This window comes from Panthera tigris, chromosome B4, assembly GCF_018350195.1.
Source record: "Panthera tigris isolate Pti1 chromosome B4, P.tigris_Pti1_mat1.1, whole genome shotgun sequence".
Classification (NCBI taxonomy): Eukaryota; Metazoa; Chordata; class Mammalia; order Carnivora; family Felidae; genus Panthera; species Panthera tigris.
The window spans coordinates 88,861,120-88,877,509 of NC_056666.1; the positions used below are offsets into that span (position 1 = coordinate 88,861,120).

Genomic DNA, 16,390 nt, shown 5'->3' on the forward strand with positions numbered 1-16,390 from the left:
CTAACAGTCACAATCTCAGTTGCAAATAAAGAGATTATAGTATAAAGTGTATATATGCATATATATATGTATATATACTATAAAGAGATTATAGTATGACTACAATACTATAGATAGAACAAACTCTTACAGAAACATTTAATTCAACTTGGACTTGAATTACAAGGACAACGTTAGAGTAAGGAAGGTCGTTTCTCACTCTCACTCTGTTTTTTGCATTTAAATTAAAAAAAAAAAATCAGTCTTTTGTAAAGACCACAGCATGTTTGTGAAGCATGAGAGGACCACCCAGGAGCTAAGCAAGGCTAATTTACACATCCATGGGAGGTAAAAAGTTTTCTGACTAGGAGGCTTCTCCACTGTCAGGCAAGGAGACTTGGTCCAAAGAATATGCCTTCAGTGCCTGAAGGAAGAAAATAAAGCTCTTCAGTGGGACACAGTTGAACTCAATCCTATGTTAGCAATTTATTTTAGACCTAGTGTTATCTGAAAAGCAAATTTTTGCATTTACACCAGAGACATCATTAGGAAATTCAAAGCCAGAGTTTCTATTTTGCCCCAAAGCAAGAAAAGATATAGGTAGGTAGGTAGATAGGTAGGTAGATGATAGATGTCATGCTCCTACAGAACTACTTTGTTTAAAATTTTCTAACTTTAGGGGTGCCTGGCTGCTCAGTCAGTAGAACATGTGATCTTGATCTTGATCTTGATCTCCAGGTCCATGAGTTTGAGCCCCATGTTGAGGTACAGTTTACTTTTATGAAAAAATTAAAATTTTCTAACTTTATGTCTTAGAAATAAGCTTTAGTAGCTTATTTTAAGTAAGCTTAAATACTTTAAATAGTTTAAAATAAGCTAAGTAGTAATAATTTAAATCTTATTTGTAAACAAATATTTAGCTTATTTACGTGGGAAATAAGTTAAGATTATTCATTGTATCATATAGCATTGAATTTATGTTTTTAGGACTATTTATCAAAGTTGAAAGAAGTGCTTTTACCCAGACACCTTTTAATACAGATAATAATATCTGAATATTGGGGCTCCTGGGTGGCTCAGTTGGGTGAGCGTCCGACTTTGGCTCAGGTCATGATCTTGCAGCTTGTGAGTTCAAGCCCTACGTCGTCGGGCTCTGTGCTGACAACTCAGAGCCTGGAGCCTGCTTCAGATTCTGTCTCCCCCTTTCTCTGCCCCTTCCATGCTCATGCTCTGTCTCTGTTTCTCAATAATAAATAAATGTTAAAAAAAAATTTTTTTAAGTTTAAAAAAAATATCTGAATATCTCCATGAAAATAATTTTAGAACCGCAAATCAGGAAACAGGAAATTTTTTCTCTTTTTTCTTTTTTTGTTTTTTTTTTAGTTTATTTTTTTAACTTACATCCAAGTTAGCATATAGTGCAACAATGATTTCAGTAGATTCCTTAATGCCCCTTACCCATTTAGCCCATTCCCCCTCCAGTAACCCTCTGTTTGTTCTCCATATTTAAGAGTCTCTTATGTTTTGTCCCCCTCCCTGTTTTTATATTATTTTTGCTTCCCTTCCCTTATCTTCATCTGTTTTGTCTCTTAAAGTCCTCATATGAGTGAATTCATATGATATTTGTCTTTCTCTGACTAATTTCACTTAGCATAATACCCTCTAGTTCCATCCACATAGTTGCAAATGGCAAGATTTCATTCTTTTTGATTGCCAAGTAATACTCCAGTGTGTGTGTGTGTGTGTGTGTGTGTGTGTGTGTGTGTGTGTGTGTGTACACACACGACATCTTCATCCATATATCCATTGATGGATGTTTGGGCTCTTTCAATATTTTGGCTATTGTTGATAGTGCTGCTATAAACACTGGGGTGCATGTGCCCCTTGTGAAACAGCATACCTGTATCCCTTGGATAAATACCTAGTAATGCAATTGCTGGGTCTCTCTTTTTTATGTTTTTTATTTATTTTTGAGAGAGAGAGAGAGAGAGAGAGAGAGAGAGCGAGCATGAATGGGGATGGGCAGAGAGAGAGAGAGAGAGACACAGAATCCAAAGCAGGCTCCAGGCTCTGAGCTGTCAGCAGAGAGCCCGACGCAGGGCTCAAACCCACGAACTGTGAGATCATGACCTGAATTGAAGTCAGATGCTTAACTGACTGAGCCACCCAGGTGCCCCAGAATAGACTTTTTTCTATGATTCGCTGACATACAAAGTCTCATATACAATTAAATCAAACTATTTACATTTACTTGATAAATCACTTCTTTTTTTAAAAAAAAATTTTTTTTTTTAATGTTTATTTTTGAGACAGAGAGAGACAGAGCATGAACGGGGGAGGGTCAGAGAGAGAGGGAGACACAGAATCTGAAACAGGCTCCAGGCTCTGAGCTGTCAGCACAGAGCCCGACGCGGGGCTCGAACCCACGGACCGTGAGATCATGACCTGAGCCGAAGTCGGACGCTTAACCGACTGAGCCACCCAGGTGCCCCGATAAATCACTTCTTTTAAATACAATTGCATGAAATTACTATTGACCCAGTGCTATACTTATACTTCTCCACTAATATAAACTGTACCTTTAGCTTATCTTTTCTCATTAGAAACTGAGGTTGGCAAGTTGGAATTATGTAGATGGCCTCCTAAATTCTTCCAGTCAATATTATAAAAACTCTAAGACCATTCGTAAGTTGTAGCACTTTCTTTTTTATCTTTAAAAAAATTTTTTTTTAGTTTATTTATTTTCAGAAAGAGAGTGAGCACATGCAGGGGAGGGGCAGAGAGAAGAGACAGAATCCCAAACCAGCTCCACACCATTAGCACAGACCCCGATGTAGGGCTGAAACTCATGAACCACAAGATCACGACCTGAGCTGAGATCAAGAGCTGGAAGCTTAACCAACTGAGCCATCCAGGTACCCCTTTTTCCTTTTTTTTTTTATGTGTATTAATTTATTTTGAGAGAGAGAATGAGAGGGAGAGAGAGCATGCAGGGAGAGGGGCAGAGAGAGGGGGAGAGAGGAAACCCAAGCAGGCTCTGCACTGTCAGCACAGAGCAAGATGCGGGGCTCGATCCCACGAACTAAGAGATCACAATCTGAGCCAAAATCAGGAGTCAGATGCATAACAGACTGAGCCACCAGGCACCCCTCTAGCACTTTCTAATGCCTGACCTGACTTTTTGTGCCCCTGAGAAAGTTTCCTACTATATAACCACCATCACTATTACTTGGAGCCATGTGGTACTCCAACTGTAAGATTTGGGCCTTGGGAAAAATCTTTTAAAAATATCTTAGGAGATAATCAATGAGCCTTGGAATATTCTGACAGCCTGATACAAGTGTGTATTGGGCCATCCTGTATCAGTTTGAGCAGATAAATTTATTCTGACAGTGTAATCTGTAGTAAACACCTGGTTTTTCTGGGGGTGAGGGTAAGAAGGTGGAAGGGGGGCTGGAGTCTGAGTAGCTGAGGTCACTCATGTAGGCTCTGCATGTGCCTGTGTCCATCTGCAATACAAATTCTGTACACCAAGGCTCAGTTGAACTTGGTAGTACGATGCACATATTGCTGGGAAAATTAAGTACATCCGTGGTACTCTGATGGGAGAGGACACCTGGAAGCATGCACTAGGTTCTCCTGGATTTTATCTCATGCACCATTTTTTCCTTTGTTGAATTTAATCTGAATCTTCTCCTTATCATCAACCATTTGAATCTTGTGAGTCCTTCTGCTGAATCATCAAGCATGAAGGGCAGTCTTGGAGACCTCCTACACAGTAGGACGATCTTACCCAGCCATAAGGCCATTGGCTGAGACTACTGGTTCTGCCTCCTTTGGGCACTAGCAGTTTTGCCCTTTCCCCAAGATAAGAGTCAGAGAGGGCCAGCCCACCTTCATTCTTCCCCTTCAAAGGATTCATAAGGATTCTGATCCTTGTGGCCAGATCCTCTCCAGAGTAAAGATGGGGGAAGAGGAAGAATTCAGTGTTCAAACAGTGTCACATAGAATACAGTAAAGCTAACATTTATTGAGCACTTATTATATGTTCTTCTAAGTGCTTTATACATATGATTTCACTGAATCCTCAGAGACCTGCTCAGGGTTGCACTGCTAGTATGTGGCAGACCAGATTCAAAGTGAAACCTGTGCTCTTGACTTATACAAAATGACACACAAAGAATGAAACATGCATATGCCGAGAAACTAACTGCACTGTGGGTCAGAAAATAAGATTGTTTCTTTCTATTAGGAGGCAAAACAGTGTCACCATGACGTGGATTTTTGTATTCTCACTGTGAGACACTAAGAAGAAAGACTTTATTTACAAACATGATTCCTGTCATAACAAATGTCACACAACCCTCAAAAATTCCAAATTTCTTAATTCCTGAATTGACCCATTTTGTTCAAGTGGCTCTCATTTCTTACGCATTCTGATGAATTGTCCACCTGCAGAATTCCTATCAAAAGCCTGACATCAAAGAGGGATTAAAACATGAAAGAGAATCTCAGGTTCAGAAAGCCTGAGAAAAAATGAACTTATCATAAAATAATGTACAAAGATCAGGATTAAAATCACTTAAAAGCAAACTTCTGAGCGGAAGATACTAAAGTATCTGAAAGGAGGGGCACCTGTCTGGCTCAGTTAGGAGCATGCGACTCTTGATCTCGGAGTCATGAGTTCAAGCCCCATGTTGGGTGTGGGGATAATTTAAATAAATATTTTTTTTAAAAAGTACAGACTGAGGTCAAAAAATAAATAAATAGAAAATAAAGTGTCCCCCCAAAGCCATTAGGCAGACAGCGAACTAATTAGTATATACTATTCTAATTAAATTCTTATAGATCAATTCATTATTTTGTGCCCTAATTTTTTTTTAAGTTTATTTAATTTGAGAGAAAGAGAGAGAATGCAGGAGGGGCAGAGAGAGAGGCAGAGGAATCCTAAGCAGGCTCTGTACTGTCAGCGCAGAGCCCAGTATGGGCTCAAACCCACAAAACTGCGAGATCATGACCTGAGCCCAAATCAAGAGCTGGTCTCGGGGGCACCTGGGTGGCTCAGTTGGTTAAGTGAGTTTGAGATCCACGTTGGGCTCCAGACTGACAGTGTGGAGTCTGCTTGGGATTCCCTCTCCCTCTCTCTCTCTCTCTCTCTCTCTCTCTCTCTCAATCTCTCAATCTCTCTTTCTCTCCCTCTCTCTCTGCCCCACCCCTACTTGTGCTGTTTCTGTCCCTCTCAAAATAAATGAATAAACTTAAAAAAAAAAAAGTCAGATGCTAAACTGAGCCACCCAGGTGCCCCTCTCCTGTCTAGTTTGAAAGATAATTGTATAAAGCTGTAATTATAAATCTGTGTTGATGGACACTTAATGTAGAAACTGTAACGTGTATGATAATAACAGCACAAAGGAGTGGGGAGGGAACAGACTTATATTTTTGTATACTATTGAAATTGATAATGATCTGAGCTACATTGTTATAAAGTAGGATGTACATTGTACATACCCCGGGCAAACATTAATTTAAAAACTCCAAAATACATAGTATAAAAGAAGTCACAAGAGAATTCAAATCGGATACTAGCAAATACCTATTTGACACAAAGGAAGGCAGTAATAGGGAGGAAATAGGGGGAAAAAGACATATGAAAACAAATAGCAATAGAACAGATGTAAACCCTGCCTTATCAGTAATTATACTACTGTGAATGGATTAGACACTCCATTCAAAGTCAGGGATTGAAAGGATAGATTTTAAAAACATGATTTGACTAATGATTCACTTGTACTATAACAAGAGACTCACTTTCGAGTCAAAAACACAAATAGGTTGAAAGTAAAGGGATGGGAAAGATATACTGTGCAAACAGCAAGCAAAAGACAGCTGAAATGGTGATAGTACTCTTAGACAAAATAAGACTCAGTGCAAAAAAAAATTTTACTAGAGGGGAACCTGGCTGTCTTAGTTGTAAAACATGCAACACTGGATCTCAGCGTCGTGAGCTCGAGTCCCATGTTGGGCATGGGGTTTACTTAATAAAAACATATATATATATATATACACACACATATATATACATACATATATATGTATGTATATATATATATATTTAAAATATATATATATATTTAAAATATATATATTTTAAATTGTACAAGAGACAATTTATAATGATAACAGTTCAATCCATCAAGAAGTTATGACAATTATAAGCATATATGTACCTAAGAATAGAACCCCAAAATACATGAAGCAAAAACTGAAAGAATTGAAGAGAGAAATAAACTCAACCATAACAGCTGGAAACTTCAATACCCTACCTAAAAATTAGAGCAGAAATTAGTGAAATGGTGAATAGAAAAACAATAAGGAAAATCAACCAAACCAAAAATTGATTCATTGAAAATCAACATAACTGACAATCCTTTAACAAGATTAACCAAGAGAAAAAGAGAGAAGACTCAATCTATACCTATAATCAGGTATAAAAGGAGATAGTATCAACCTTACAGAAATAAAAAGTATAAAGGAATCCTATGAACAACTGAATACCAACAAATTAAAATGCCTGGATAAAATAGACCAATTCCTAGAAAGACAGGAACTACCAAAACTAACTCAAGAGAAGTAGAAAATATGAGTAGACCGTTAACAGCAATATGAATAGAACTATGAGAGATTGAATTAGTAACAAAAAAACTTCCCACAAAGAAAGGTACAGTAATACATGGTCTCATTGGTGAATTCTACCAAATGTTTAAAGAATTAACACCAATCCCTCACAAACTCTTCCAAAAAGTAGAAGAGGACCAAACACTTCCTATATTATTCTGATACCAAAACCAGACAAAGACATCATAAGAAAACTACAGACCAATAATATTTCTTGTAAATATAGATGTAAAAGTCCTCAACAAAATGCTTACAAACCAAATCCACAGAAATGTATTTAAAAAAGATTAAAAGGCACTGGAGTTGAGAGTTATAGATCTAACAGAAGACCTTAGCACAAGCATTTACCCATTCAGTTATCTCCCTTGTTCAAGAAAATTCTAAATAAAGTATCACTGAGAGAAATGATGACACTTGACTTTCATGATGTCATTTTCCCCCCTATTTAGAAAATACAGGTTTAAGAGATTATTATTATTAGAATTGCTCTAATCCCTTCATTTACCACCTGGCCTATTCCATATTCAGTAGGAAAGGTAGGGTTTTTGTTTGTTTAATTTACAAAGTTAGTAGTTTCTCTATTTCTTTTTTTTTTTTAATTTTTTTTTTAACTTTTATTTATTTTTGGGACAGAGAGAGACAGAGCATGAACGGGGGAGGGGCAGAGAGAGAGGGAGACACAGAATCGGAAGCAGGCTCCAGGCTCTGAGCCATCAGCCCAGAGCCCGACGCGGGGCTTGAACTCACGAACCGCGAGATCGTGACCTGAGCCGAAGTCGGACGCTCAACCGACTGAGCCACCCAGGCGCCCCTAGTTTCTCTATTTAAAAAGTGATGGCAGACAGGAACTTTATTATGATAAGACCTGATTAAAATATGTATTCTCGAGGAAAACAGCCCCAGGAAGAAATAATCAGCAAATCCAGAGGAGACATTCTACAAAAAAAAAAAAAAAAAAAAAAAAAAAGGGCCATCTCTTCAACATGTAAAAACAAGGCAAGGAGGGGTGGTGATACTCTTAGTCTAAAAAGGGGTCCAGGAGACAGAACAACCCACACATTTGACCAGCACAAAAAGACAAAAAGATAAAAAGATGTGACTATTGATGGGAAGTAATAGGAAATAAACAGCACCAGCTAGGAGTATTGTCAAAACACTGCCCCTGGATCTTACCCAGTTTAAAGCAACTATAGTGGATGAAGGACATGCCCAAGGATTCCAGATCCAGATTGTGGAAAATTCTCCAGAAAAAGTGATCTCATTTCTCCAGCAAATAACTGACAGAAAAATGAAAGAGGAAGGAAGAACTGTCATAGATTAAAAGGGATTTAAGAGACAGATAACCAAACACAATTTGGTGGGGACCATTATTTGAATCCTAATTCAAACAAACCCACTATGGAGAGAGCCAAAGCATAAGAGACTTTTAAAAACGAGAACAAACTGAGGGTTGATGGGGGGTGGGAGGGAGGGGAGAGTGGGTGATGGGTATTGAAGAGGGGATCTTTTGGGATGAGCACTGGGGGTTGTATGGAAACCAATTTGACAATAAATTTCATATATTAAAAAAAAAAACCCACTATAAAGAGACATTTTTTAAGGGGTACCTGGCTGGCTCAGTCAGTTGATCTTGGGGTTGTAAATTCAAACCCCATGTTGGGTGTAAACATTACTTAAATATAAAATCTTAAAAAAAAAAAAAGACATAAACCAGAGGAAAACTCAAAAGGGAAAATCTGAAGGTAGACACCACGTACTGGACCACAATTTGGAGATCATTTTATTTCATAGGACATTAAGTAGTGGAAGTAAGTCCCCAAAAGAGCTAAATTGTGAGATATCTTTCAACTTCCATGGTCCTTTGATGACCTAACTTCCTCTCTGACAGCAAGCTCTAACTCTCCCGTCTCTGTCTCCAAAAACTGGAGGAAAGCAAGTAATAAATTAATTCACTCAAATTTCAATTTAATGAATTACTTGTTCCACGAGGATTTCAGAGCAAATCTGAAGGAGGGCCAGTGGTAGGATTAAAGGTATTGATGAGATAGCCTATCAATGTATGGAGATATCTTGAATGGATTTCCCTCAAATTAAACCACATTAGCAATTACCTATGTCAGGCTGTACACAAACTTATTCCTTAGTAGAAGCTATTTTTACATTTAACATTTGGCAAATTCTTCCACTGACATAATTAAAAAACTGCAGCCTCCACCAGGTGGGTTTTTTTTTTTTTTCCATTATACTCTACCTGGGCTTTAGTGTATCAATCCCTAAGGACATCTAAGTAGATGAGCTTTTTTTGGGATCTATGAATATTGTTGGCAAGAATGATCCACCCACATATGCCAAAAAGAATAACCAGTTTGGAGAATTGGGCACAGCCCCATAATACTGGAGACTCCCTAGACTATTTCAGTGTTCGGCTTGAAAAATCATTGTCTCTGGGACAAGAGCCACAGCTAAGACTAAAAGGAAAAAAGCTTTCAAGGCTCGACCCTGTGAAGAGGATACGACATCCGTCTGCGTTTTTGCAACCAGACCTGTCCTTGAACGGCATCAGAAACAGCAATGACACCAGTGTGAGCTTTGAAGGACAACAATCTTGAATACAGAGGGGTGGTATGAGGAATGAAAAAGGTGTTTTATTTATAACTTCATCCTCTCCTTCCTGACAGCCAATGCCCAGGAGCCAGGTAATCTGCAAACTGAGGTGACCATGTTGTCTCTATTGCAAAACCTAAAAACTTCTAAAGCAATTTGGAATTTGGATGTAAGTGATGAATCACTGAATTCTCCTGAAACCAATATAGCACTGTATGTTAACTACAATTTTTAAAAATTTAAGAAAGAAAGAAAGAAGGAAAGAAAGAAAGAAGGAAAAGGAAGGAATTTGGAAAGCAGGAATTTGTAGAAAGTCAGTTGTTACTGTGTGCATAATGGTTCAAGAATGCTGGCTGTAAGGTCAAAAGACCTGAATTTACATTCCAGCTCCAATGTTTTCTGAATATGACCTTGTGCAAATATTTCCCCTTTGGGGCGCCTGGGTGGCTCAGTCGGTTAAGTGTCCGACTTCGGCTCAGGTTATGATCTCCCGGTCTGTGAGTTCAAGCCCCGCGTCGGGCTCTGTGCTGACAGCTCGGAGCCTGGAGCCTGTTTCAGATTCTGTGTCTCCCTCCTTCTCTGACCCTCCCCTGTTCATGCTGTCTCTCTGTCTCAAAAATAAATAAACGTTAAAAAAAAATTAAAAAAAAAAATATATATATACTTCCCCTTTGTCTGCCTCCATTTTATCATCCAGGGGGGAAAAAAAGACAATATCATCTTCCTCATAGAGTTAATAAGATTAAATAAGATTTAAAGTGTTTGACACAAGGCTAACACATTAGTGCATAGCCAATAGATATCTATTACAGTTAATGACCTTTGATTCTTCCTAAGAACCTCAGTAATGCAATACTGGCTAGATTCATGGCCTACTCAGCGTGGTATTTGTCTCTGATGATGGCAGCAAGGGGCATTTGGGGAGAGAAGAGAATGCTCTTTTGTGTTACCTCAAATGAATAAGGCTTTATGTGAAAATATCTCTACTTCTTTGACCACCTCTAAGAATAATACATCACTCATGAATGTATCTACATCATTTGGGGCCATATTTATATGTGCAACTGATTACTGATTTCTCTTACTTTTATTAAAATGCTACTTTTAAAATCCTAAGGGAGATCCCTTATTTTTTGTTTTTCAATTGAAGTAAAGTTGATAGTACTTCTTTCTTGTTTCTGAAAATTTTGTGAACAATTCTATATTTATCTTATCCCTTAGTCTTGTTTTCATAGTCTCGATTCAGATTTCTTCCTTCAGCTTTAATTTCAGAGAATAAACGCACCCTAGGCTTTTGGCAGTTGAGCATCTAGTTTCTAATTTATCCAGTTCAATTCATCATGGATACTTCTGAGTTCCTACTGCAAAGTGCAAAACTCAAAGATGCAAAATGTAAGATGGAGTTTCTCTTTTCAAAAAGCTTAGAGTCTTCTGGATATTCAATGAAAACTTATTATTATTTTTTTAATGACCTGCTATGACCGAGGCAGGTATAGCTTAGAGAATCAAAGCTTAGAGAATCAAAGCATGGATGCCGCAGGCTGACTCCAAGAGTGCAAATTCTGGTTCTGCCACTTAGAGGATGACCTTGGGCAAGTTGCCTAAGTTCTCTGTACTTCAGGTTCTTTATCGGTAAAGCTAGATACAATATTATCTGGGGTTGTTGTAAAGATAAAGAAGTTCCAGGGTAAGTACTTAGAACAGAGGCTGAGTGGCATATAGTAAGCACTCAATAAAATGTCAGCAATTTGAGGTAGACATTAGAGCTGTTCAAATACTCCTTTTCTCTCTTTCAGACACGTGGAACGCATATATGGTAGGATCACGTTTTCCTGCCCCCTTTTAAGATAGGCATGGGCTATGTGCCTGACTCTAGCTAATAAAATGTGAGAAATTACATGTGTCACTTCTGGGTAGAAGCTTAAAAATAAGTACATAATTTTCCAAGTTAATTTCCCTCTGCCTGGTGATTAAGCAAGCATATGGCTGAGATGGAGTCCCTGATACTAAGATGGGTGACTAAGTGTCACATATCTTGTGACTGAAACGAAGCTAATCCACAGTGGACAAGTAACTTGGGTGAGATGGACTTTATGTTGTGTTAAAGCACTAAGACCTTGGGGTTGTTTGTTAGTGCAGTTAACCTAGGCTATCCCGACCAAGACACTATCATTCTAGGCACTGGGGGGTACATCAGTGAATCAAACTGACAAAATGCACACCCTCATGAAGTTTCTCAGGACTTGAATGCAGGGGTGCCTGCCTGGCTCATTCAGTAGAACATGCAGATCTTGGTCTCAGGGTCATGAGTTCAAGCCCCACGTTTGGCATAGACCTCATATTAAAACAAACAAACCAAGAACAAGACTCGAATGCAAAATCCAAACTATTTTGTGCAAACTATTAAGAAACCAAAGGTGGCCCTCAGTTGGTTAAGTGTCCAACTCTTGATTTTGGTTCAGGTCATGATCTCACAGTTCATAAATTCGAGCCCCATGTTGGGCTCTGCTGCTTGGGATTCTCTCTTCCTCTCTCTCTCTCTGCCCCTCCTCTGCTCGTGCTCTCTCTCTTTCTCTCAAAATAAATAAACTTAAAAAAAAAAAAAAGGATGGATTAGAGTTTACCACCTCTTTCTTCCTTCCACAGTGAGACTTTTGAAAGGCTGCAAATGAATCAAAAAAAAAAAAAAAAAAAAAGCTAGAGAAGAAAAGAAGCATCCATAATATAGTCTCATCTTCCATAACTCTTACTACCAAAGTGCACGACTCAGGTAAACAACACAGAGATCATCTCATACAAGCACAAAGGAAGCATGAAAAAAGCTGAACCTGAGCATCAGGAGACCCTCTGAGACTTTGCCCTGGTTGTTCCGCTAACTGCTTATGTGTGATGAGTTGTCAAGTCTCCAGGGTCCCTCAACACTTGGAATAAGGAAATAGGATCTTTCCCTCTGAGAGGTAAACTGTATGATGTATCTGAGCATCCATTTACTCTTCCAGTTCTTCCCATTGACAGATAGTTTTTAACCATCTTCTATGTGTCAGGCAACATAATGCACAGTGACCCAGGGATGAACAAGACAGACAAGGTCTCATGGAGCTTGCATTTACTATGGGGGATGGACAATAATAAGTCATCAAACAAATTAATCTTATAATGCCAGTAATGTTAAGTGCTTTGAAACAAACAGATGTGGTAAGTGTGATGGGTAGTGGTACTCTAGATTGAGGGGTCATCAGAGGCATCCCTGTGGAGGTGAAACTGAATTTGGAAACATGACTAGCAAGAAGGAACCAACTCTCCGAAGATCTGGAGGAAGTGTTCCAGATAGGATGGCACGTGCAAAGTCCCTGAGGAAAGAAGGAAGAGCAAAAAGAGCTCAGGGAAGAGTTGGAGATGAGTCAGAGATAGAGGGGTCATATCATGGAGGCTTTTATAGGCAATACAAAGAAGAAGAGTGATATAACTTAATTCACACTTCATGTTTAAAAAGATCATCCCAACTGCTAGATGAAGAGGAATGAGTTTGGAGGTAATTTCAATAGTTGAGGTAAGGGACTGCACAAGTGGCATAAGTAAAAAAGGTAAGAAAGGTCCTGGCCAGATATATTTTGGAAGAGAAGTGACAAGGATCAGAACATACTATCCCAAAATATGGCACCTTGGTATACTGAATATTTTGAGCTGAAGGAATTTGAGAAAACAGCAGATGCAGGAAACTCTCTCTGATCTTTTTCCACCCTGCTCCCTTGAAGCAGGTCATAAGACCCTCATGGGAGAGGTGCCCTCCCTATACCCAGAGAAGGACACTGAGAGAAAGAAATCCAAACAAACAGACCTTGCTAGTTTTCCCTAGGTTATTATCCTTAGTCATACCCCCTTTTTTGTGCTATCCCATTTTTTTTCTTTATCCTAATATTAAACACACACAGATTGACCTGTCTCTTCAGGTCTTTGTTACCTTTATAGAGGCTCCCATATCATGTAAAATTTATATGAAATAAATGTGTAGGCATTTCTCCTGTTAATCTGTCTTTGTCAGTTTAATTTTCAGACTCAGCCAGGGACCCTGAGAGGGTCAAGGGAAACTTTTTCCTCCTCTACACAAATCAAGAGGGTATAGTGATTGTTGGATGTAGGGAGTGAAAGAATTAAGGCTGGTAGATGATGTTATTTCCTAAAATAAGGAAAGCCAAGGAAGGAACAAATTTAGGGGTAGAGATCAGGAATTCTGTTTTTGAATACGTTAAACTCGACATACCTACTGGACAGATTTTCAAGAAGAATAAACAAGACAGTATATTTAAACACCTAATACAGGGGCGCCTGGGTGGCCCAGTCAGTTAAGCATCCAACTTTGGCTCAGGTCATGATTTCACGATTTGTGAGTTTGAGCCCCACGTTAGGTTCTGAGCCTAACAGCTCAGAGCCTGGAGCCTGCTTCAGATTCTGTGTCTCCCTCTCTCTCTGCCCCTCCCCCACTCACACTCTATCTCTCTCTCTAAATAATAAACAAAATTTTAAACACTTAATACATAATCAATGCTCAAAGAGTTATTTTCTTTCCAAACTTATTAAATCTTCTAAAGTCAAGTGCCCTAATATGAAAAGAGAAGATAATATCTATCTTACAGACTCATAGTGAACCTAACAGACTTAATATATGTGAATAAAGATTATCAATAATAACACGTATGTGGCTGTTACCTGTGCCAAGTACTGTTTTAAGTGAGTTACATTTATTTAATTTAATCCTCTCAAAAACAATCTAAGGTATCACCTCACGCCCGTCAGAGTGGCCAAAATGAACAAATCAGGAGACTATAGATGCTGGAGAGGATGTGGAGAAACGGGAACCCTCTTGCACTGTTGGTGGGAATGCAAATTGGTGCAGTCGCTCTGGAAAACAGTGTGGAGGTTCCTCAAAAAATTAAAAATAGACCTACCCTATGACCCAGCAATAGCTCTGCTAGGAATTTACCCAAGGGATACAGGAGTGCTGGTGCATAGGGGCACTTGTACCCCAATGTTTATAGCAGCACTCTCAACAATAGCTAAATTGTGGAAAGAGCCTAAATGTCCATCAACTGACGAATGGATAAAGAAATTGTGGTTTATATACACAATGGAGTACTACATGGCAATGAGAAAGAATGAAATATGGCCCTTTGTAGCAACATGGATGGAACTGGAGAGTGTGATGCTAAGTGAAATAAGCCATACAGAGAAAGACAGATACCATATGTTTTCACTCTTATGTGGATTCTGAGAAACTTAACAGGAACTCATGGGGGAGGGAAAGGGAAAAAAAAAAAAAAAAGAGGTTAGAGTGGGAGAGAGAGCCAAAGCAGAAGAGACTCTTAAAAACTGAGAACTGAGGGTTGATGGGGGGTGGGAGGGAGGGGAGGGTGGGTGATGGGTATTGAGGAGGGCACCTTTTGGGATGAGCACTGGGTGTTGTATGGAAACCAATTAGACAATAAATTTCATATATTAAAAAAAAACAATCTAAGGAAGGCACAGAATAGATGTTAAATAACTGGACCATATCTATACAGGTAGACAGCAAAACCTGAATAAAAATAAAAATGTATTATTAGGGGCATCTGGGTGGCTCACTCGGTTAAGCATCCAACTTTTTTTTTTAATGTTTATTTATTTTTGAGAGAGAGAGAGAGAAAAAGGCAGACAGAGAGAGGGAAACATAGAATGTGAAACAGGCTCCAGGCTCTGAGCTATCAGCACAGGGTCTGATGCGGGGCTCGAACTCATGAACTGCAAGATCATGACCTGAAGTCAGATGCTTAACCAACTGAGCCACCTAGACGCCCAAGCATCCAACTCTTGATTTTGGCTCAGGACATATCTCACGGTTCTTGGGATTGAGCCCCGCATCAGCCTCTGTGCAGACAACACCAAAGCCTGCTTGGGATTCTCTCTCTGTCTCTCTGTCTCTGTCTCTCTCTCTCTCTCTCTCTCTCTCTCAATAAATAAACATTTAAAAATGTATATATTATGAAATGCCCAATGTATATTGCAGATCATCAAATCAGAAACAGAAGAAACAGATTATGTTGAATATTTAACAAATATGTATTGACCATCTGGTCTATCTAGGAGCCAGAAAGAAATACAGCAATGAAGAAAACAGACCAAAAGGCCTGCCCTCATCAGCTCAGAGGAGGAAAAACAGCTCAGAGAAAGAATGACTGGGGCTTAGCCTAGAAGATGTGTTGGCTCTGAACATACTAGTGGGGAAAGCAGGGATTAGTTGGCAAACTACTGCGGCCCCTGCAGCACAGCCCGTGACCTGTTTCTTTTCAAGCTAAGAATATTACATTTTTTTAAAGTAAACTCTATGCCCAACGTGAGGCTCAAACTCACTACCACAAGATCAAGAGTCGCATGCTCTACTCACTGGAACCAGCCAGGCGCCCCTGTTTTTACATGTTTTAAAAGGAGAGAGAGAAGGAGGAGAGGAAGAGAATTATAAATATGATGATCTGAACAACCTTGAAGGAGGAGAAAATGTTCAAGACAAGCAAACAGGCCAGGCTGTAAAAGGTGCGTTTGTGGCCGGTTGAGGAAGCCACACGGAGCCTGGGACGACTGGAGAGCCAATATTCGCTGGGAAGGGTGGTGAAAAGACAAAGACAGGCAAGAGACTACAGGCAAGGCTGCTGGAGTTGATGGATTTTTTTTTCTCTGTAGGTGATGGGATGGCTTTGAAGGAGAGTGAATTCATAGGAAATTCACTTCTGGAAAGTTGCTTCTCACACTTGAAAAATATGTGCTTAATCTTGGAAGAGCTTGAAGAAGTGTTTTGATGCCCACAACAAGAGCAGAACTCTAGAGTATTCTTCCAAAAGCAACTTTTGAAACAGTGGGGGAGGGGCAGAGAGCGAGGGAGACAGAATCTGAAGCAGGCTCCGGGCTCTTAGCTGTCAGCACAGGGCCCGACGCGGGGCTCGAACTCACGAACCTTGAGATCATGACCTGGGCCGAAGTCAGATGCTTAACTGACTGAGCTACCCAGGCGCCCCCCAAAAGGAACTTTTAAAGAAAACGTCAGCCTTTTTATAAAAGCTCCACCCAAGCAACCTTAGAAACTCTCTTTTAGGACATGGACCAT

At 39.3% G+C, this 16,390-nt stretch overlaps 1 protein-coding gene and 1 long non-coding RNA gene across 8 annotated transcripts in view; one reads left to right on the plus strand and one right to left on the minus strand.

Moving 5' to 3' along the window:
• LOC122240384 overlaps positions 1-16,390 on the plus strand; it is a 119,155-nt gene that overhangs the window by 94,899 nt on the left and 7,866 nt on the right. For 2 of the 4 annotated variants that reach the window (XR_006220034.1, XR_006220033.1), the window contains exon 5: positions 11,905-12,215. The exons of 1 other annotated variant lie outside the window; for it this stretch is intronic. This is a non-coding gene — a long non-coding RNA (uncharacterized LOC122240384). Of the gene's footprint in view, positions 1-11,904; positions 13,633-16,390 lie in introns of those variants that run through there. One more of the 4 variants, XR_006220031.1, reaches the window with a different exon arrangement.
• The window catches only part of CB4H12orf56 (chromosome B4 C12orf56 homolog), an 83,262-nt gene that overhangs the window by 62,969 nt on the left and 3,903 nt on the right, over positions 1-16,390 (minus strand). The gene's annotated exons all lie outside the window — the stretch shown is intronic.